Source organism: Chiloscyllium plagiosum, unplaced genomic scaffold (assembly GCF_037043375.1).
Source record: "Chiloscyllium plagiosum isolate Xiang-an unplaced genomic scaffold, Cpla_swu_hap1 HiC_scaffold_37, whole genome shotgun sequence".
NCBI classification, from domain to species: Eukaryota; Metazoa; Chordata; class Chondrichthyes; order Orectolobiformes; family Hemiscylliidae; genus Chiloscyllium; species Chiloscyllium plagiosum.
Window position 1 is genome coordinate 67953736 of NW_028270175.1, and position 21572 is coordinate 67975307.

The 21572-nt window shown below is 45.7% G+C and overlaps 1 non-coding gene across 1 annotated transcript; it reads left to right on the top strand.

Annotated features, from left to right (window-relative positions):
* The first annotated feature begins 608 nt into the window (after positions 1–608).
* trnah-gug (transfer RNA histidin (anticodon GUG)) lies at positions 609–680 on the top strand. Its single transcript has one exon. It is a non-coding gene; the product is annotated as a tRNA-His (tRNA).
* The last annotated feature ends 20892 nt before the right edge of the window (positions 681–21572 follow it).

Genomic DNA, 21572 nt, shown 5'->3' on the forward strand with positions numbered 1-21572 from the left:
CCAGTTGTCGCACTCAGTTGTCTCAGCAAGATGCACTGTAGATCGCTGTCATTATAAACGGGAACAAATTTCCATTCTGCCCGCGTTTGACCAGGAGCATTCGCAACCACGGAACTGCTTACGCCTCTAAACCCACATAGAAGTACCGTGCATTCTCCGGTTGTGTCACTGGAGCCATCGAGTATCTCTGAGACCTCATTCCCATCCCGATTTCAAGTTGGATCTTTGTGACTGCGCCACTCAGTTCCTCTGATTCTGGGGCTAGGAACTGGGACTCTGTGGCAGCAGTGGTTACTGCCTTGTGTGGGGAGATGGTGAAGGAGCCGATGTTAAACTGCATTGCTATTGCAGCATACATTTCAACAAAACCTGCACTGTCCCCGGAATCTTTGATGTTTTGGAGAAATCTATTTATCTAGCCTTCAGCATATTATTGATGGAATCACCCCAGTCTCTGTGGGCACCAATGTTAAACGGTTAGCCCATTCTGAGTTCCCACATATCTGCCACTGTTCGCTAAGCACTAATATTCTGTGTTTGGTACTCTGCCTAACATTGTCTATACTACTGTACTTATAGCGCCATGGCAGCGTGCTGATATATGGGATGCCGCGATCGTATAGTGGTTAGTACTCTGCGTTGTGGCCGCAGAAACCTCGGTTCGAATCCGAGTCACGGCAGTAGTTTCTCTATTTACCCCAGTTTTTGTGAAGCACACAAAGGTATAAGTTGTTTTAACATGGTAATTTTGTCCAAGGCAATGATCTTTTTCCTTCAAATTCTGCTCGCTCATAACTCGGTGTTTCATATGTCAGCATTCAAATACGCCCGTTCTCAGAGATTTCTTCCCTCCTACGATCATTAACCCGACTTTCCGTCCAACACCCCCATTTCATTAATTTGAGGATGCCGGTGTTGGACTATGGTGTACAAAGTTAATAATCACACAACACCAGGTTATAGTCTTACATGTTTAATTGAAGCACTAGCTTTCGGAGCGCTGCTCTTTCATCGTGTGGCTGTGGAGTCATATCCTATTTCATCAAGGCACTGACTCTCACATTAATACCGTTCAGTCTGTGCTGCTGTGGTCACTGTTGCTGGGTGAACGTACACCAACCCCACGATCGGGACCTGCAGACCAGTTGATCCATTTGGTTATCGCTGTTGTGAGATCAATACTCATGTAGCAATTTTTACTGCGACGGAAAAGAGATTATTGGAGTGTCAAGCTCAGGAAAATGACACAGGACAGTATCGGGGAAAAGCAACTCCATTGGAAAAGATCAGTTTGACCGGTTTTCTGCAATGCCGAGCGCTCTTACCACTGGACTGTTAACACAGACACCAGGGACTCGGGTTTGACTCCGACCATGCTAGGTGGTAGAATTGGGATTCAGTAAATATCTGGAATTACGAATCTAATAACTCCCATAAATCCATGGTCAATTGTTGAAAAAAAAATAAAACCATCAGTTTCACTGGCGTCCTTTAAAGAAGGAAACTGCCTTTCTTATCTGTCGGGCCTCCAGATGACTCCAGACTCACTGCAATATAGTTGAGACTCAGTGCCCGCTGTGTACTTAGAGATAGCAAAATATGCTGCCGAGCCAGCGATGCCCTCATACAGTAACAGAATAAAAGAAGTTTATTTGGCTCTAGCTCGAGTACTGTGTGCAGTTCTACAATTCACATTATAGCATGGATGTGATCGCACTGGGAACAGTGCAGGAGAGATTCACTGGGGTATTGTTTGGCTGAATATTTTCAGTTATGAAGGCAGACTGGGGTTGTTTGTCTCCGAGCAGCGGAGATTGGGGAAGACATGACTGAGATGTTCAAAACAATCAGGGATACGGATCGGATCGAATGAAAGAAGCGATTCCTGTTGATGGAGGGATCGAATATCGGGCCAAGAGATGTCAGGAAAAGAAGAAAGGTTTGAGTAGATGTGCGCAAAGCGTCACAGAGGCGGAAACCCTTTTCAGCTGAAAAAAAAAATAGATGAGACTTTGTGATGCCAAGACATATAAGGCTATGGGCTGAATGATAGAAAACTTGATTCAGGTCGTTAAGCTGTTGTGTTGGACAAGTGCGGCCACAACAGACTGAAGGGCCTCCTTCGACGTTGTTGTCCTCGGCAGTATCGTGATCAGTGTACCCGCCTGTCACAGGGCTCAATTCTCTGCTAAGCTTTTAAACCTGTCGCTCTTTTACCCAGTGAAGGTTATTAATGCCTGGCCTTCCATTCTTGATGGGATATGTCACAGGAAGGACAGGACTGTCTGAATCACCGTGGGGAAGGACTGCAGCTCCTGGAGAGAGAGTGTCAGTGAAAGTGCAAACACGTGACTTCTGCTAACTGCACATTGTATCTGTGTTGGAATAAAAACCATTTTATCGATTTGTTTCTGAGTGAAATGTTTGCTTAACGCAGGAACCTGAGGAAGAAAACAGGGTAAACCCATTCAGATCTGAGTGCAGAAACATTCCCTGCAGCACGAATGAGGTTATACAGCACAGAATCGCGTTTGGATGCATTGAATTATGGTTGATGGGCGCAGCTTGCTTTCACTAGCCTGAGTTACCAGTGTGTAAAGCTATTAAACATGATGCAGATGGTTCTCACTGTTATGATATAATTGCTGAGTGGCTCGCACTGATTTTAGATCTGCAGGTGAGGTGGATTGACCATGTTAAATTGCCCTGTCATTCCAGGGAGTGAAATCACTAAGTTAAGTGAATTAGCCATGGGTAATGTCAGCAGTCACACGATGCAATTGTTTATTCCAGTAGGTTTATTTGAAATCACAAGCCAGGGGGCTGTTCTTTCTTCAAGTGAAATATACGGGATAGAGTGGGGGCTAGGTTTGGTTGTGATGCTCTTCAGAGTGACCCTATAAACTCTATTGGGTGAATTGTACTTTCTGCCTTGTAGGGAATCTGTGATTCTATCAGAGAGGACACTGCCAGCGTTTACTGGGCTGGTAAGACATTAGAGACGATGCTGACGGCGTTTAGTGGGAATGGTATTTTATTTATTTGTGTGTTGGAAAATTTGGAACTGAACCAACGAATGGAAATTTTCCAGAGTATGTGAGGTTTGGAGGGAGGAAATAAGTGGTAAATTCACTCTTTCAAGTTACTAAATTTCTGAACGTCAGGTATTCAAAACCATTGATGTAGGACAAAGAAATGATGGAGCAGAACTTCTGTCACTCAGAGAATCCGTTTCCAAAATATTTGGGAAGGCACATTTAAAGACACACAAGCAGCGAGTTTCACCAGGAGAGAGAGACAGCCTGTGGCTGGGTAAAAGTGTAAAAGTGGGGTGTGGGGGATGGAAGGTGCGAGGAAGCAATGTCTAATTTGGATAAATTGAAATGCAAAGAAATATCAGAAACGTATGCAGCCGAATAAGAGTCAGCAAAAAATGCAGAATTTTGAAAGATTTGCATTAATATTCCACATTAAACATTATAAATGGAACTGAACAGATTTTAGAGATTGTCAAGGAAAGATATTCCATAATGAATAGGAAGTGACACGTCGCTTGGAGGTCGATTTTCTGCTTTAATCCCATGTCTAAATGACGGGCGGACAATCACCATGATGTTGGGTTCATTAGATACCCACTGAAATCTGCCAAAGCAACTGAGCATCAAAACTGGCTTTTTCGTTGCAGTTAAACTTTTAGTTTTTCTCATCAGTATTTTCTTTAAGCTGAAATAAATTCGGATCAAAATTGAATACAATATTAAACATTCCAATGATATAAATCCAATTCACTTCCGATCATTGCAATGAGCAGAGTGAGGTTGCAGCAAAATTAATAAAATGAAGCGAACAAAACTGCATTTCCGGGAACTTTACACAGTTCAGGTTCAGCCACATGAGAAAAGCCATCGAGCTAAACCATCACCTTCACTTCTCTCTCCATATATACTTCTTCACGTGAGGGAGAAACTGCCTGAAGAAATTATGCGTCAAGACTAAATATGCGTGTGAATGTGACGGGAATTTCTTGTTCGCTGGTTCATTCTGAGACAGTTCCGACTCGGAATGAATCAAGGACAGCTATTCCTTCCAAGGATGGTGTCAATTCCTTGGATTTTGCTGATATTATCATTCCTCTGAAAGCAGAAACATAATGGTGTGGATTCGATTCTGCTCAAGGGATTTCTCATCCCCTATTAGCACCATATGTAATCTTGACAGGGTCACAAGTGAGCTCCTTTACTATGCGATGAAATGACCCCGAGGTTATGGCGACGGGTTGGTAATTCATTGCCCACATGTGGGTTCAAATCCTGCTCTGGTTGTTACTTTTATTAAACGCAGCTGTGATTTTCCTTTGTTACTCGCTTCTTTAATATGCATTAGATGGAGAATCTTGCACTTGCACTTCATTGCACCGGGGATTTGCGATAAATTGATACCACATCAAAGTCGAAACAAACCAATTAGATTCTGTTGTAAGTTGAATTGGGATAATGAAAAGGAGTGCAACTTTTGTTTCGTCCCTTCATTCCATCTTGACTTTTAATGAATATACATCGAATGAAAGAGAAACAAATAAGGAGAGATCGAGAGCAATAGTTTATCCAATGGGATTGTGATTGAGTATTTTGATGTAACATTCCACACAAAGGTCTGATCAGTATTTCAGACAGTCAATTGGAATTGGCACTGCAGAAAGCTTCTCCAGTGAAACAAACCTTTCATTCTTTCACAAACTATTGCTGTGTGAATCACACTTGCGATCCATCATCCAGCGCGATCACCAAGTTGCCAACAGGATTAGATCCACCAATTTTCTTTAGCAATCACAACTTCTGCACATACCCATCTGCGGTGTGCCCAGTGCCATTTGTTGTTTCCAGGCCACAACACATTTCTTGTTCATGGGTTTATCAGCCTTGTTCCTGATCTTTCTGATAAGTTTGAGAAACCTTTTCTATCACTTCATCCCATCCCCTCAGAATTCCAAACTTATCAATAGAATAATACGTTCGACCAAATGATGTAGGATTGGAAGTCGGCCATTCAGCCCATAGAGTCTGCTCCACCATTCAACGAACTCATGGCTGATCTGTTAATCCTCAACTCCATTCTCCAGCCTTACATCGACAGAGCTTCATCGTCTTTCTGGTTAAATATCTGTCTGGCACATTTTGAAAATACACAATAACTCAGCCTAAACAAAATTTTCTGGAAAGGGTTCCACAGAATCACTGGACCATCAGCAAAGAAATTACTCCTCATTGCTTAATTAAATTGGCAATAACTAATTGTGACTTCATTTCCTCTGGTGCTCTCATCATACCAGAGGGCAAACTACCTACCCGTAACAATCCTGTTAAGATCCCATGAATATTGAACGTGTATATATGTTATTATGTGATAATACAGCTCCACTCTGCCTCCTTTGTTTCAAGGAGAATAATCCCAAGCTAACCAATCATTCCACGTAGCTCCAGTTTATCCAATGTTGACAACATCTTCGCAAATTTCTGCTATCCCCTGCAGCGTCCTTACATATTATTAAGGCAAGTAGAGAAATTTATGTGAAGGAATGATTGAAATTCCTGGCACAGATGTGAAATGGAACTTGAAATCAGACAGCGACTGGAATCAGATCGGTCCACACAAGGACGGAATACAGTAATGATAACTCTGACAAATGAGAATCTAATCATATCCCACTGACATTCAATGGCTTTACTGTAACCAAACTACCCCATGTAATCGTCCACAGAGCTAGGATTTAGGGGAAAAAATGATATGAACTGGCTATACAAACATTTTGACAACGAAAACATGTCCTTCGGTAGTCATTTTTTGATTATAATCTCAACTCGTGCCACCGTGAAATCTACATCGTTTGCAACGCACAAATGAGACGTGGAACACGACTCTCTCCATTTGCTGAGATGGGTGTAACTTCAATAACATTTAAAGAACTGGATACCATTTACGACAATGCAGTCACTTGATTGTTCCCTCTTCAATACCTGCAATATTCATTCTCTTCACCGCTAAGGAACAATTCAGCAGAGTGCACCAACTACAAGATGCACTGGAGTAAGTAATCTGGGCATTTTGACAGAACGTTCAAAGCTCAACAGTTATACTGACTATAAGGACAACGTTGGAAGATGCAATGAAACTTCACCATTTGCAAGTTACCCTCCAAGGCGCATAGCACCCTGACTTGGAAAGTAATCAGTGATAAACTCATTGAGTGGTGAGTCAGTCTTGATGGGCAATATTGCATATTTCAGCTTTCTACTTTTATCTTACAATTTTATGCGGTGACCAGACTTGTGCTCAGTCCTTTAGCTGTTCCCTAAACTGGTGGTTGCTAAAGTTCTACTATCATCCACAGCCCGTGGTCAACAACAGAAAATATCCGAAAACCCTCTCAATCAACTGATTCCCCACAAGATTAGAGTGGTGTTGGAGAAGCACAGCAGGCCCGGCAGCATCTGAGGAGCAGAAAAATGATCGTTTCGGGCCAAAGCCCTTCATCAGGAATGAGACTGGAAGCATATGGGATGGAGAGATAAATGGGAAGGGATGGGGCCTTGGAGAAGGTAGCTGAGAGCGCAGTAAGATGGTGGGGGTGGGAGGTGAACGTGATAGGTCAGAGAAGAATGTGGAGCGGATAGGTGGGAATGAGGATGCATAAGTGGGACAGGTCAGGAGGACGGTGTTGAGCTGGAAGTTGGGAACTGGGGAAAGTTAGGGGAGGGGAAATGAGGAAACTGGTGAAGTCCAAATTGATGCCATGGCGTTGAAGGGTCGCATGGCGAAAGATGAGGCTTTCGTCCTCCAGGCATCGGGTGGTGAGGCAGTGGCGATGGAGGAGGCCCGGGACCTGCATGTCCTCGGGAGAGTGGGAGGGGGCGTTGAAATGTTTGGTCAAGGCGCACTGGGGTTGATTCTTGCGGGTGTCCTGGAGATATTTTCTGAAGTGCTCTGCGAGAAGACATCCAGTCTCCCCAGTTTAGTGGAGACCACATCGGGAGCAATAGATACAATAAATGACATGTGTGGAAGTGCAGGTGAACTTGTTATAGATGTGGAAGCCTCCATTGGAGGGAGGTGAGGGGGTAGATGTGGGTGCACGTTTTGCATTTCCTGCAGTGACAGGGGAAGGTGCTAGGAGGAAAGGGTGGATCATTGGAGGGCGTGGACTAGACGAGGTAGTCACAGAGTGAACGGTCTTGGCAGAAAGTGGATAGGGATGGGGTCCGTTTACAGGTGGCGAAACTGCCATCGGATGATGTGATTTATGCGGACGTTGGTGGGATAGAAGATGAGGACCTTGTTGCGGTTCGAGGTGTGGACTTCGCGAGCGGAGGTACGGGACATGGCTGAGATGCGTTTGAGGGCATCTTCAACCAGAAAGGAGGGGAAGTTCTGGTCTTTAAAGAAGGAGGACATCTGGTGTGTTCTGTGGCGGAACTGGTCCTTTGGGAGCAGATGCAATGGAGGTGGAGGAATTGGGAATAGAGGATAACATTTACGCAAGAGGTATGGTGGGAGGAGGTATAATCCAGACAGCTGTGGGAATCAGTGGGTTTGTAAAAAGTGTCAGTAACACTGACCTCGAGGGATATGTTTCCCTCCCCACCCCTATCCACTTTTCACAAAGACTGTTTCCTCCACGACTACCTGGTCAAGTCTACACCCTCTAATGACCCACCCTCCCCTCCCGGCACCTTCCCCTGCCACCGCAGGAATTGCAAAACCTGCTCCCACATCTTCCCCTTCACATCCTTCCAAAGCGCCAATGGAGCCTTCCACATCTATCAAATGTGCATCTGCACTTCCACACTTGTCATTTATTGCATCCGTTTCTCACGATGTGGTCTCTTCTACATTGGGGCCACTGGACATCTTCTCGCAGAGCGCTTCACAGAACATTTCCAGGACACCCGCAACATTCAACCCAACGCTCCGTGACCAAACACATCAACTAACCCTCCCCACCCACTCTCCCGAGGGCATGCAGGCCCTGGGCCTCCTCCACCACCACTACCTGATCACCTGAGGCCTCATCTTACACCTCGGGACCCTTCAACCCCAGGGCATCAATGTGGTATTCACCAGATTACTCCTCTCCCCACGTCCACCTTATCCGAGTTCCAGCCTTCTAGCTTGGCACCATCCTACTGACGTATACCACCTGTCTATCTTCCTTCCCACCTCTCTGCTCCACCCTCTTCTCCGACCTATCACCGTTAACCACACCTCCATCCACCGATAGCATTCTCAGCTAAATTCTTCCCTGTCCCAGCCCTCCCGTTTTTCTCTCCACCCTCGAGGCTCCCAGCTTTAGTCCTGATGAAGGGCTTTTGATGAAACATCATTTTTATTGCAACTCGGATGCTGCCTGACCTGCTGTGTTTCTTCAGAACCACTCTAATCTTGATTCTGATTTCCAATATCTACAGTATGCACTTCCGTCCAACTGATTCCCCTGTCCATTGATCTTCAGGGATCGTGAATGTCCAATCCATGATCTCTTTGTCCGTCTACACCACATAGAATACTCACTGTTATTGTTTCTTCTCCCCAAATTCATTAACACTCATTGATCTGGATTCAATTCCATTCAGCATTTTACTTTTCCACCTGACGAATGCATCACTGCAATCCTTGGCATTCTTCACCAAAGTACATATGGGAGTGGTGAATGACCTGTGCGCATTCTGACTGAGCAAGTGAGTTTACACCTCAGCGGGTAATTGAATCCCTTCCTGCAGTCACCTCCTGGCCCTGATTTCTTGGCGCTGCGGGTATCCTTGTGTCTATTTAGTTTGGATATCAGTTGAATTCGAGTCCACACAGACACGACTCACATTTTCCCCGTTCTCTGAATCAGAGGGCATTCATGGGTGAAACACTTTGACGTGGGTCTGGAGTCACATGTTGACAGGACTCGTCACGGTCGGCAGATTCCCCTTTTGAAGGGACATGAACGAATGAGTTTTCAGTATATTAAAGTTATTGTCTCATTTCCTGAGATTGGGTTTATTTCCCAGATTTTATTCATCGAATTTAACGAACAGCAGCTGCCACGTTCCAGTCTCCAAAGATTACTAGCCCAATAGATCGCCGCTGCTCTAACAACTCCCTGCTGCATTTCTCCATTCAAAGAATGACATTGTCAATTCAGATTATCCCAGATGGAGAGAGAATAGGACGCGTTTCTGTGTTGGAATGGAAGCAATGTATGCTGGATTGGAGTGTTTACTGGAGCAAGAGACTGATGTGGAGACGATGTGAGCAAAAGCAGTTCTTACTGTCAAAGCAACAAAATACCACTTTGTTAACAAAAATCTTTTAGAATGCTTTCAATACGTCGACCTCTCACTTAAGGCTCCAGCATGCTTCCTCTGAGCCAATCCTCAGTGCGGGTTAATGCTGCTTCTTAATCTTAATAATGTAATAGATTGAGATCAATATGCCTTCCACCCTGCCTTTGACCAGAAGCACTCACAGCCTCAGTATTTCACGCACTTGGATATACAGACAAAATATTTTCCCTGGGGTTGGAGAGGCCAGAACTAGAGGGCATAGGTTTTGGTTGAAAATGGAAAGATATAAAAGAGACCTAAGGGGCTATATTTTCATACAGAAGGTGGTGCATGTATGGAATGAGCTGCCAGAGGAAGTGGTGGAGGCTTGTACAATTATAACATTTCAAAGGCATTTGATGGGTATATTAATAGGAAGGGTTTGGAGGGATATGGGCCAGGTGGTAGCAGATGGGTTTAGATTGGGTTGGGATATCTGGTCGGCATTTTCGGGTTGGACTGAAGAGTCTGTTTCCATGCTGTACATCTCTATAACTCTATGACTCTATGACCGGGCCTTTATCAATCATGTCACTGGTGCCACAGAATAGCTTCACGCGCTCATGTCCACCGCCACTTCCAGTCCCTATACACATCCATCCCCCATCACGAAGGCCTCATAGCCCTCCGCTTCTTCCTTTCCCGCTGAACCAACCAGTACCCTTCCACTGACATCCTCCTTCGACTGACTGAACTTGTCCTCACTCAGAACAACTTCTCTTTCCAATCCTCCCACTTCCTCCAAACCAAAGGAGTAGCCATGGGCACCCGCATGGGCCCCAGCAATGCCTGCCTCTTCGTTGGATAAGTGGAACAGTCCATCTTCGCAGCTACACTGGCACCACGCCCCACCTTTTCCTCCTCTACATCGATGACTGTATTGGCGCTGCCTCGTGCTCCCACAAGGAGGTTGAACAGTTCATCCACTTTACTAACACCTTCCACCCCGACCTCAAATTTACCAAAACCGTCTCAGACTCCTCCCTCCCCTTCCTAGACCTCTCCATATCTATCTCGGACGACCGACTCAACATGGTCGTTTACTATAAACTGACTGACTCCCACAGTTACCTAGATTACACCTCCTCCCACCCTGCCCCATGTAAAAACGCCATCCCATATTCCCAATTCCTTCGCCTTTACCGCATCTGCACCCAGGAGGACCAATTCCAATACCGAACAACCCAGATGGCCTCCTTCTTCAAAGACTGCAATTTCCCTTCAGACGTGGTTGACGATGCTCTCCACCGCATCTCCTCCACTTCCCGCTCCTCCGCCCTTGAACCCCGCCCCTCCAATCGCCACCAGGACAGAACCCTACTGGTCCTCACCTACCACCCCACCAACCTCCAGATACATCGTAATATCCTTCGTCATTTCCACCAAACGGACCCCACCACCAAGGATATATTCCCCTCCACCACTATCAGCGTTCCAAAAAGACCACTCCCTCCGCGACTCCCTCGTCAACTCCACACTCCCCACCAACCCAACCTCCACTCCCGGCACCTTCCCCTGCAACTGCAAGAAATGCAAAACTTGCGCCCATACCTTCCCCTCATTTCCCTCAGGCCCCAAGGGATCCTAACATATCCATCAGAAATTTACCTGTACCTCCACACACATCATTTACTGTATCCGGTGCACCCGATGTGGTCTCCTCTACATTGGGGAGATAGGCCGCCTACTTGCAGAACGGTTCAGAGAACACCTCTGGACACCCGCACCAACCAACCCAACCGCCCAGTCGCTGAACACTTTAACTCCCCCTCGCACTCCGCCAAGGACATACAGATCCTTGGCCTCCTCCATCGCCAGACCATGGCAACAGGATGCCTCGAGGAAGAGCGCCTCACCTTCCGCCTAGGAACCCTCCAACCACAAGGGATGAATGCAGATTCCTCCAGCTTCCTCATTTCCCCTCTCCCCACCTTGTCTCAGTCAAATCCTTCGAACTCAGCACCGCCTTCCTAACCTGCAATCTTCTTCCTGACCTCTCCGGCCCCACCCCCACTCCGGCCTATCACCCTCACCTTAATCTCCATTGCCAATGCCCCTCTCCCAAGTCCCTACTCCCTACATTTTACCTTAGACTGTTTGGCACACCTTCCTCATTCCTGAAGAAGAGCTCATGCCCGAAACGTCGTTTCTCCTGCTCCTGTGATGCTGCCTGACCTGCTGCACTTTTCCAGCAACACATCTTTAAGCTCTGATCTCCAGCATCTGCAATGCTCACTTTTTCCACAGTCACTTCCAGTTTGGTATTCGCGGCTGTGCCACAAAGTTTGTCTGATTCTGGTTCCAGGAACTGGAGATATGTGACTGACTGCAGCAATGTGTACTTCCTTGTGTGTGGAAGTTGGTGAAGAAACTGTTATTAACACATAGTTAATAACGCATTGTTATTGAAACATACATTGCACCAATATACCGCACCATCCCCTGAACCTTTTATTTTCTAGAAATCTATCAAACTCAGTCTTCAACATGCAGTATTCGATGGAACCACCACAGCGTCTGATGATATCGAATTTAAAGATTCAGCTAATTCTGAATTCCCACATGTCTGCAGTCGCTGATGTAATATTCCTGCTGTGTATCTGCTTCTCTTCCTAACGCATCCTCTGTCACTGTAATTATTGCTGTTTTTAAACGCGGGTTTTTGCATGACTCAGTGGTGGTTTAAATGTTAAAATATTCTGCATTGTGGCCGCAGTAAGATCGTTCGAATCCGAGTCACTGCATTTTACTCCTTGTGATTAATGCTGGAGAAACACAGAAAGGAATCAGTTGATTTTACATGAAAGCATTCTTTTAGATTATATATTTTTTTCCATCAAACCCCTCTCTCTCACACATCTCTGCGAGTCATAAACAGGATCCAGACTCACCATTCTCGGAGAATTCCCTCCCTCCCGCAAACACATACCTCATTAAAGTTCCCCCTTCCATTTCCCGTACAATCACTTTCACATTGATCTCGTTAGGCCTGTGCTGCTGCGCTCACTGTTGCTGTGTGACCATGCCCAAGTCTCACCATCGGGACGTTCAAACCAGTTGATCCATTTCAATACCGCAGTTGTGAGCTCAATCCACATGGCGCAGCTTTTACTGACATGGACCAGCGATTATTGAAACATCAGGCTCAGGAAAAGGGCACAGGGAAGCATTGAGGAAAATAAACTTTATTCAAAAAACACCAGTTTCTGTCGACTTTCGCATCATTTATTTCACTTGTTCATTCGGCTCTAGCGAAACTATTGTGTGTGGTTATGCAGGGGAGATTTGCCAGGATATTGTCTGGCTGAAGAAAAGAGATTGGAAAAACTGGAGTTGTTTTTCTTAGAGAAGAGGAGATTGAGAGGGGCATGATTAAGATGTACAAAGTACTGAGGATATGAATAGCGTAGACTGAAATACAAGTTTCGATTTGATGGAGATTTCAATCACGGGAGGCCATCGATTTAAGGTCGGAGGTGAAAAGATTAGAGTGAATGCGTGGAAAGACGTTTTCAAACAGTGCGTGGTTGAAATGGGGAACACAATGTATGCAAGGGTCGGAGAGGCAGAAATCCACGTAACTTTCCGAAGTATTCAAATGTGAATTTATGATGCCAAGACATACAAGGATGTGGGTCAAGTGATTTGAAAAGGAGTTAGGATAGTTAAGCAATTGTTATTGAGCAATACAGATACTCCGTTCCAAGTATGGATTATTGATACCTGTCCTTCCATTCTCGAAGGGACATGTCACAGGAAGAACTGTGCTGTCTGAATCAGCGTGGGGGAGTACTTCTGCTCCCGGGGAGACAGGGCGACAGTGACAGTGCAAACACGTAACTTCTCAACCTGTACCTGGTGCTGTTGTTGAAATGAAAATCATTTGATACTTTTGCTCCGTAGTGAGGTGTTTACTTATAGCAGGTAGCTCAGGAAGATGTACGTTCTACTGCCCTTTCCCCACTGGCCCACACCACTGAATACTGGCACTATGCAGGACAATTACTCTCTGTACACCATCGTCCAATCCTCCTTGATCATCAGCATTTCCCCATTTGGCACCATTACACGAAATCCCAGAAGGTGTAATGCTGCTCGTTTACGATGTCTCCCCTTACTGTGTCAGGTTCCACTGATTTATCTGCCCATCACTCAATTTAGCAAACTGCATTTCCTGCTCAGAATGTGGTCTCATCGAGACTGTGGAGAGAAAAAACAAAGCGGGTGACAAACATGAGTACACCTACGTTCTGTCGGCAAGCAAACTAAGACCCTGAGCTTCCAGGTTCCTGTCACTGCAACATCCCACTGTGTTCCCATGCCTCCACGTCAGTTTGGTGTGCTGCAGCGCTCCCGCATAGCACAGCGCGAGTTGGAAGAGCAGCACGTCATTTCCTACTGAGAGACCATACAATCTTCAGTACCCAACATTGAGTTCAATCATTTTAGGCCCTGCTCCACCCACACATACCATTCGTTCCAAAGGCCGATCGTTTGGCTCGAAAATCTCTCCTCAGATCCACTAGACACTGCTGATTTTGTTCAGATATTTCTGCTTTTCTTTGGATAATTTTGTTCTGTTCTGATCGCCAGCCTTCAGGAAACGTGTGATTGCACGGGAATGTGGTCAGAGGAGATTTACCAAGGTGGTGTCTGAGCTCGACCATTCCCCCTGCGAAGATAAGCGAAAGCGAGGGCTGCAGGTGCTGGAGCTCAGAGTCGAAAGTGTAGTACTGGAAGAGCACAGCACGTCAGACAGTATCTGAGGAGCAGGAGAATCAATGCTTCGGGCACAAGCCACTGCCATTCCATTACCAGCCGATGCCTCCAGGACGAACGTCTCATATTCCACCTTAGGACTCCAGAACAACACGGGATAAATGTGTATTTCAACAGCCTCCTCATTTCACCTCCACCCACATTATCCCAGTCCAAAGCCTCCAACTCGGCACTGCTCTCTGGACCCGGCCAACAATCCCCCTCTGAACTACCACCGTCTCCCTCACCTTCATCCACCTATCTCTTTCCCAGCTACCTGACCACCAACCCCATTCCCCTTCCTCAAACCCCACACAAAAGTCTCATTCCTGACGAATGACTTATGCCCGAAACATCGATTCTCCTGCCCCTCGGATGCTGCCTGACCGGCTGTGCTTTTTTTAAAGCACGACACTCTCGTCACTGCAAAGATATATGAGCTCGATTGGGGCTCTTAATCTGAGACCGGAGAAATCTGAGAGAGGAATTGATTAACGTGCACAGAAAGAGAATAGATATGTGTGACAGGAATAAAATTCTAATGGGAAGGGTTAATAACCAGGTATATCGATGAATCGCTAGAAAGAGGATATTCAGAGAAGATTTAGGAAGAACGTTTGCATCCTGAGAGTGTTGTTTGTCTGGAACTCATTGTGTGAACGTATGGTAAATCTAAGAGTCCTCAGAACACTTCGGGAGTATTTAGCCAAACACTTGAGGAGCTAGAGCATGTACGGATAAGGACCAAGTACTGGAAAATGGGGCGAGGATTAATAGCTGTTTGATGAAAGACTTAAACACCGTAATGTTGGGTGCAGTAAAATGTAGGCTAGCTCACCTCTGTGGCACAATGAAAGTCGTGTTGGACTTCTACTGCATTGTTAAGATTGTGATTCAAAGTTTGTGGGTTTGAAACCCAGCAGAATCGGAGTTTAATTCAAATTTCAGCTGAATGAATGATTGTTCAGCTGACTCATCATCAGTTTCCATCATCTGGAGTTCTCGTCCCTGCTACTGACCAGATAAGATTCCTCACCTTCTTGGTGGTGAGTTTTGAAGGAATCGCATCATTTGAAACATGATTAGTCCAGAATACGCTGCTCATTCACAAAACCAACTGCTGAAGCCCACTGTCTCTAAACACATTTCCCTCCCACGGTTGCACAGAGTGTTTCGGTTTATTCAGTGTCTTTTCGCCTTTGGGCGACAGGTTGATGTGGATGGGCTGGGAAAAGACATTGACGTGTTCGGTCAGCCATGATGATATCAAATGGCGGTGTAGCGCTTGCGGGTGAAATGGCCCCCTCCTATTCCTCTCTGTCTGTGTTGTTTCTGACAGAGGGTTTTAAACAATAACATGATGAGGACACTGTGAATCTACACCACGGAATACCAAGGTCCTCCACTTTAACCCACTGCTCTCACAGCTGGAATACACAGCTCCTGTTGTAGCTTTAGATCATACAGTGGACGGTTCTCCCAGGCGCTCTGTCAGACTGCATGTTCCTTCACACAGGTTTCCAACTGGACACATAGAGCGAACGGCCGTGTGGATATTGGGGATTCAGGGGCAGATTTCCCCTTTGCCTGGCTAGAGTTCTGACCACAGTAATAATCATGAATTTCATGCATCCTGGATCTTACGCTGGATTTTTATCACTTGATAATTTAAACTGAAATTCAATTTACTCTTACATAACATTCTGATATCTTCAGTATTCATGAAAACTGTACAACATGTCCTTGGATGTAAACATGTTGAATATTGATGATGAGTGCAGTATATTTCTTGTTGTCTGTAGGAACATGCAGAAGGAAGAGAGTGAAGTTTCGTTGAATCGAATTCTGTGCCAAACTGAAGCCGACCGAATAAGAAGTCCTGTGACAGCGATAATATAACATTGTCTGTAAACAACGCAGCGACCCACAGAAACCCAGTTTTCAATCAAGTCTATTTTGCACAACGTTTTTCTATGTCCCATTTCCTGAACCTGATGCTCGAGAAGTCACAGGTCCATATCACTTCCTCCTCCTCTGCCTCAGCTTTAATTTCAGAACCACAGCAAAAGTAGAACAGGCGGGTCGAAGGTCCCAGAGGTACGATTAGGGCACGCTATGGGCTTGCTGCCGGCGGCTCTAGTGGAGCAACTGATCAGCGTTTGGTACTTAACAGCGTGTAAAAACGCCGCAGCTGTAATTCCAATCGTTATCTAAAGCTGATTTTACTGACGTTAATCAGGCATTATTAGAGCATCAGACTGAAGCATCGTTGAAGAATAATGTCGAATAAAGCAGCATCTATTCTTAAACTCCAGTTTCTGATTTGGGAAAGATATCAATTGTTAATCGTAAAACTGCACATATTCCCCAAGTAATTATCCATCTGTGGACCGAGAAACAGAGATGATATTTTAGCTTGATGATTTTTTCAAATCTCTAACACTGCACTGGATAATATAGGCTCTTAAACTCGTTTCATATCATCCTGTTTGCTGCAAACTCACACAGCTCATTAAACCATTCAAAAGGAATTAGATTTATTTCATTGGGTAGATTGAATGTTGTCACCGAATCTGGTAAAGTCAAGTCAAATAGGTTTGATGCTGTTTGGAACAAAGGGTTCAAACAGGAATAAGGACGCGTCTTGTCGCTGGATTTTTCAGACGGAGATGAGTGAGTATGAAAAGGAATCAGTCCCGTCCCAGGGTCATTATGAGCAAATGTTCAAGGCAACAGATGGCAACGATAATGCTGCTTGACATCGACAGGTCCATTCCGACTCACTAGAATCACCATTGTATTACAGATCACGTGGGCGCAGGGGATGATGATCCTTATGGTAACCTGAGACAGTGCGACAATTAATCCCACGTTGTTAGTCTCACTCTGTACCATAAACTAGTTAGCCAGCGGACTGAGCTAACCGGCTTCCATTTAATGCAAAGCTAAAACAAACAGCTCAGCACATTAACAATCTGTCGTAGTTCACGGAGAACCAGCTGCTACACCTTTCAACACCACCAGCTCTTCTTACACTTAACATGTTCACTTGCAGGTATTTAGTAATTTCTTTCCGATGAACGCTGAACAATTTGTGAGAGCGTCCATTTTTCCTCCCCATTCGGGCAGCTCAGAATCCCTGTCCCAGTTAAATTCGCTCCTTTTGTGTCTGCACGTGGCTTTTCAAATATGCTGGAATCATCTTCTAACATGTTTTTTTTGCTGAAAAATCATCTCCGATTTCAATAATTCTCAGAATAAAAAGTACCTGATGTAAACTTCTTTGCCGTTCCTCACTGATATTGAAGCTCTAACTTTTAGTTATACATTCACCTGAACGAGGGAATTTCCTTCATATTTATCCTTTCCAACCTCACATCAGCTGGAAAAGCTCCATTAGGACACAAATCAGGAATGACTGATTTGTGTCGCGTGATTCTTCGTCTATTCCACCATCCTATTAAATTCCGTTGTTTTCTTTTCTCGTGGGTTTATCTCCCAGTAAACCGCATTTCCGTCATCTCTAACGATTTTGTATCAAGGGAACTCTGGCCATATCCTTCCTAACTATATTTCACAACCCAACCCCGGTCTATTTCAACATGTCTTTATATCCCAGTAAATTCCATCCTGAGAAATGATGCTGGGTCTAATTCAACTCATTAAATCTTACCACTATGCAATGCAGTCTCATTACTGGCACAGGAACGGTGTGGGCTATTTCATTTACAGCTGAATCGGTTGGCTGCAGCAACATTGGGTGAAATCGCAGTCACACAGCTGACTGGTGTTCTCATTTTTATTTCTGCTCAACGTGTGTTGAAGTAACACAGTGAGGAATCAATTAATATTGTAAGAAGGTAAGTGATTGATATTTAAGAACTTACCTCGACGCCAACGGTCTTTTCACAGCAGAGAACGGCACGAGCTGGGCGGAAGTGAAGTTGAGCGCAGAGATAGTCGGGAAGGTAAGTGATTGATATTTGAGTGGGTGTGTTCTAGACCCCAGGCCTCCCTCCCATCCTCCTCCTCTAACCTAACTTTAAAGTCCACAGGTAAGCTACTCAGTGTTCTTGTTTTGGAGACGAAGTGTAGAGTAATGGCAGCGCAGGCAGTGGAATGTTCCTCCTGCAGGATGTTTGAGGTAGGGGTGACCACCGATACCTCTGCCGACTTCATCTGCAGGAAATGCCGTCAGATCCTGCTCCTCACAGAACGAGTTAGGGAACTGGAACTGGAGTTGGATGAACTGAGGTTTATTCGAGGCTGAGTGGGTGATAGATAGAAGCTACAGGGACATAGTTACGCCAGAGAACAGAGGTAGCTGGGTAACAGTTAGAGGTGGGAAGGGGAGGAAGCAGGCAGTGCAGGGATCCCCTGTGGTCGTTCCCCTCAACAACAAGTATACCGCTTTGGATACTGTTGGGGGGGACGGCCTAGCAGGGGTAAGCTGCAGCGACCGGGTCTCTGGCACGAGATCCGGTTCTGAGGCTCAGAAGGGAAAGGGGGAGAGGAGGAGAGCGCTCGTTATAGGAAACTCTTTAGTTAGAGGGACAGACAGGCGGTTCTGTGGAGATGGGCGAGACTCTCGGATGGTTTGTTGCCTCCCTGGGTGCCAGGGTCCGAGACGTCTCGGACCGTGTCTTCAGAATCCTTAACGGGGAGGGTGTGCAGCCAGAAGTCGTGGTGCACGTTGGCACCAATGACATAGGTAGGAAGAGGTGTGGGGAGGTGATTCAGGAGCTCAGGGAGTTAGGCTGGAAGCTAAAAGCTAGGACGGACAGAGTCGCCATCTCTGGGTTGTTGCCGGTGCCACGTGAGAGTGAGGCAAGGAATAGGGAGAGAGTGCAGTTGAACACGTGGCTGCAAGGATGGTGTAGGAGGGAGGGCTTCAGGTATCTGGACAATTGGACTGCATTCTGGGGAAGGTGGGACCTGTACAAGCAGGACGGGTTGCAACTGAACCAGAAGGGCATCAATATCCTGGGAGGTAGGCTTGCTAGCACTCTTCGGGGGGGGGTTTAAACTAATTTGGCAGGGGGATGGGATCCGGACTTGTGGTCCAGCAAGTAGGTTAGCTGTTTGTCAGGATGTCCAAGAATGTAGGGAGGCTGTGGAGAAGGTAGCACTGACAGGCAGTACTTGCGGACACAGAGATGGGCTCAAATGTGTATGCTTCAATACAAGGAGTATCAGAAATAAGGTGGGTGAACTTAAGGGGTGGATCGGTACCTTGGACTACGATGTTGTGGCCATCACGGAAACGTGGATAGAAGAGGGACAGGAATGGTTGTTGGAGGGTCCTGGTTACAGATGTTTCAGTAAGATTAGGGAGGGTGGTAAAAAAGGAGGGGGGTGGCGTTGCTAATTCGAAATGGTATAACGGCTGCATAAAGGCAGTTCGAGGGGGATTTGCCTTTGTAGGTGGTATGGGCTGAAGCCAGAAATAGGAAAGGTGCAGTCACATTATTGGGTATTTACTATAAGCCCCCAGGAGCAGCAGAGATGTGGAGAAACAGATTGGGAAACAGATTTTGGAAAGGTGCAGAACCCACAGGGTAGTAGTCATGGGTGATTTCAACTTCCCAAACATTGATTGGAAGTTCTTTAGATCAAATAGATTGGATGGGGCGGTGTTTGTGCAGTGTGCACAGGAAGCTTTTCTAACTCAGTATGTAGATTGCCCGACCAGAGAGGAGGCCATATTGGATTTGGTACTTGATAACGAACCGGGACAATTCATGGGCTTGTTAGTGGGTGAACATTTTGCTGATGGTGACCACAATTCTGTGACTTTCACCTTGGTTATGGAGAGAGATAGGTGTGCGCAACAGGGTAGGTTTTACAATTGGGGGAAGGGTAAATACGATGCTGTAAGACAGGATCTGAGGAGCATAAGTTGGGAGCATAGGCTGTCAGGGAAGGATGTCGTGGAAATGTGGAACTTTTTCAAGGAACAGATACGACGTGTCCTTGATATGTATGTACCTGTCAGGCAGGAAAGCGATGGTCGTGTGAGGGAACCTTGGTTGACGAGGGAGGTTGAATGTCTTGTAAAGAGGAAGAAGGGGGCTTACATAAGTTTGAGGAAACATGTTTCAGGCAGAGCATTGGAGGGATACAGGATTGCCAGAAGGGAGCTGAAGAAAGGGATTAGGAGAGCTAAGAGAGGGTATGAAAAATCTTTGGCGGATAGGATCAAGGATAACCCCAAAGCATTTTATGCGTATGTGAGAAACATGAGAATGACGAGAACGAGGGTAGGTCCGATCAAGGACAGTAGTGGGAGACTGCGTATTGAGTCGGAAGAGATAGGAGAAGTCTTGAATGAGTACTTTTCTTCAGTATTTACAAACGAGAGGGACCGTATTGTTGAAGAGGAGAGTGTGAAATGGACTGGTTAGCTCGAGGAGATACTTGTTAGGAAGGAAGATGTGTTGGACATTTCGAATAACTTGAGGATAGACAAGTCCGCCGGGCCTGACGGGATTTATCCTAGAATTTTGTGGGAAGCAAGAGAGGAAATTGCAGAACCGTTGGCAATGATCGTTTCGTCTTCACTGTCAACAGGGGTGGTACCAGGGGACTGGAGAGTGGCGAATGTTGTGCCCCTGTTGAAAAAAGCAAATAGGGATAACCCCGGGAATTACAGGCCAGTTAGTCTTACTTCGGTGGTAGGCAAAGTAATGGAAAGGGTACTGAGGGATAGGATTTATGAGGATCTGAAAAGACACTGCTTGATTAGGGACTGCCAGCACGGATTTGTGAAGGGTAGGTCTTGCCTTACAAGTCTTATTGAATTCTTTGAGAATGTGACCAAGCATGTGGATGAGGGTAGAGCAGTGGGTGTAGTATACATGGATTTTAGTAAGGCATTTGATAAGGTTCATCATGGTAAGCTTATGCGGATCGTCAGGAGGCATGGGATAGTGGGAAACTTGGCCAGTTGGATAGAAAACTGGATAACCAGTCGAAGTCAGAGAGTGGTGGTAGATGGTAAATATTCGGCCTGGAGGCCAGTTATAAGTGGAAATCCGCAGGGATCAGTTCTGGGTCCTCTGCTGTTTGTAAATTTATTAATGACTTGGAAGAGGGAGTCGAAGGTTGGGTCAGTAAATTTGCAGATGATACGAAGATTAGTGGAGTTGTGGATAGTGAGGAGGGCTGTTGTCGACTGCAAAGGGACTTCGATATGATGCAGAGCTGGGCTGAGGAGTGGCAGATGGAGTTCAACCCTGCCAAGTGTGAGTTTGTCCATTTTGGAAGGACAAATAAGAATGTGGAATACAGGGTTAACGGTAGGGTTCTTAGTAAGGTGGAGGAGCAGAGGGATCTGGGGGTCTATATTCATAGATCTTTGAAAGTTGCCACTCAGGTGGATAGAGCTTGTAAGAAGGCCTATGGTGTATTAGGTTCATTAGCAGAGGGATTGAATTCAAGAGTCGT